Below are 2,472 nucleotides of genomic sequence, written 5' to 3'. Positions count from 1 at the left end.
AAAAACATGGACTACTTCACGAATTTGTGTGTCATCCTTGCGCAGAGATCATGCTAATCTCTGTATCATTCCAATTTTAGTATATGTGCTGCCAAAGCAAGCACTACAAACTTAACTTTTAAGAGATAAAGACCTTCCAAGAACAGGGAATAGAGTGAAGTCAGGCAGGCAAGAAAGTCTGGAGCATAGGAAGGAGAAACTTCAGTTGTGTGAAAACAAATGAAAAGACTACACTAAGAAGAATTCTAGGAAGTCAGACAGTTGGTCCACACTAGAAGAGGGATTCCAAAGAAACAAGAAAGAGAAAGTGTAGCATGGCATAATAATTTAGAGACGTCTCTACCAACTTGGTCAAATCATTTATGGAAAAAATTATTTTGATTGTATCTGTCAAAATAAGCCGATTTACATGTACTATTTATCTTCTCTCTGTAATTCCACTGCCTGACATGACAAACTGTTCTTCCATACTATGGTGACTTTTTTTTTATTTTGTTGCTAACTTTTGGTGTGACACTTTGTGAAAGACCTTTTGAAAAATCTGATTGTTTCTCCCTTGACTTGCATATGTATTTATCACACTCAAAAGACTCTCAGAGAGTATTTAGATTTCATTATGTTTGCTCCGAAAAATCACTTGCCTTGGCCAATGAAATTATCCTTTATTAGAAATTCCAACAGCTTAATAATTATGGAGGTAATATAAGCACTCATGGATAATTTGATGCCAAAGAAGACCTACAGGAAATTTTCACATGGTTGTGCAAGTAGAAACTTAGGAAATTAACTTTATTTTGTACAAATGTAAGCTAATTTAGAGGGAAATAGATTAACTTAATAACTTAGATCGTAATTGATGTATTCAATTATATTATAATTGATGTAGTCAAGAGAATGACCAGAAGACTAAGTAGCCATTGTAAACCATTTTATTAAAACATTAATCCTGCTGTTCCTGCAATTCCTAAAACAAATTAAACAAAATAATTAGCCTGAAAAAATTTTTTAACATTGTCAGGAAAACTATTTGAAATAAGTCATAAAATTACGAGGTATTTTCTTGTCCTTATTTAAAAAATCTTCCTAGAGAAAATGGCAAGTAGCTCTGGCATCTAATATTAAGCATAAAACCAAACTAAAATAGTCTAGAGAAGGACAAATACAATGAAAGAAATGAGGAAATAAGAAAGAAAGTGGTCAATAGAAAACATACTGAGTCAGGAGATATATTTGAGCTCTGATTTTGTCACTAATTCAAGCTCTCTCTGTTTTTCTTCTTTTTCTTTTTTTTTTTTTTTTTTTTTTTTTTTTTTTTTTTTTTTTGAGACAGGGTCTTTCTCTGCCACCCAGGCTGGAGTGCAGTGGTGGGATCTCGGCTCACTGCAACCTTGACCTCTCTGGCTTAAGAGGGCAATCCTCCCACCTCAGTGTCCTGAGTAGCTAGGACCACAGGCATGTACCACCATGCCGGGCTAAAATTTTTACATTTTTTGTAGAGACAGGGTCTCCCCATATTCCCCAGGCCCCTCAAGTGTTCCTCCCGCCTCAGCCTCCCAATATACTGAGGATACAGGCTTGAGCCACCACGTCCAGGCTGTTTTTCTTATCTATAAAATTAGGGTGGTTTCTATGTTGGCTACCTCACAGGTTTTGTGAGAATTAAATGAGATAATATATACAGTATACACAAACTGTTAATCAGAAATTATTGTAAATAGAAATTGAGAATAATAATGTCCAAGCCTAAAATAAGGAACAGGACCAGCACCATGGCTCATGCCTATAATTCCAGCACTTTGGGAGGCCAAGGTGGGAGCATCACTTGAGGCCAGCCAGCCTGAGAAACATAGCGAGACCCCATCTCTATCTATTGATTGATTGATTGATTGATTGATTGATTGAGACAGGGTTTCACTCTGTCACCCAGGCTGGAGTACAGTGGCATGATCTCGGCTCACTGCAGCCTCTGCCTTCCAGGCTCAGGTGATCCTCCTACCCCAGCCTCCCTAGTAGCTGGGACTATAGGTGCACGCCATCATGCCCGGCTAATTGTTTTGGTATTATTAGAGAGGATTTTGCCATGTTGCCCAGGGTGGTCTCAAAACTCCTGGGCTCAAGCGATCCGCCTGCCTTGGCTTCCCAAGGTGCTGGGATTACAGGTATGAGCCACCTTGCCTGGCCAACATTTTTTTTAATAAAATAAAATAAGGGTATGCCTAGGACAACATAGATTCTTGATATCCAAGAATCGTAGAAATAAGGAATGCACTCTAAGCTTGAAAACAGTGGAAAAAAATTTTTTTGAGGCAGGGTCTCACTCTTGCCCAGGCTGGAGTGCAGTGGCATGATCTCAGCTCACTGCAACCTCTGCCTCCTGGGCTCAAAAAATCCTCCCACCTCAGCCTCCTGAGTAGCTGAAACTGCAGGCATGCCCCATGCACTCACCTAATTTTTTGTAGGGATGGGCTTTCA

General features: G+C 39.0%; 1 non-coding gene across 1 annotated transcript; it reads right to left on the bottom strand.

Annotated features, from left to right (window-relative positions):
* Window positions 1-104, bottom strand: LOC115935067 (U6 spliceosomal RNA). The gene has a single exon (XR_004070783.1). It is a non-coding gene; the product is annotated as a U6 spliceosomal RNA (small nuclear RNA).
* Window positions 105-2,472: the final 2,368 nt, after the last annotated feature.

The sequence above is a fragment of the Gorilla gorilla genome, chromosome 5 (assembly GCF_029281585.2).
Source record: "Gorilla gorilla gorilla isolate KB3781 chromosome 5, NHGRI_mGorGor1-v2.1_pri, whole genome shotgun sequence".
Taxonomy (NCBI): Eukaryota; Metazoa; Chordata; class Mammalia; order Primates; family Hominidae; genus Gorilla; species Gorilla gorilla.
The sequence above is the reverse complement of the archived record's forward strand: the minus strand, read 5'-3'. Positions and strand labels throughout refer to the sequence as shown.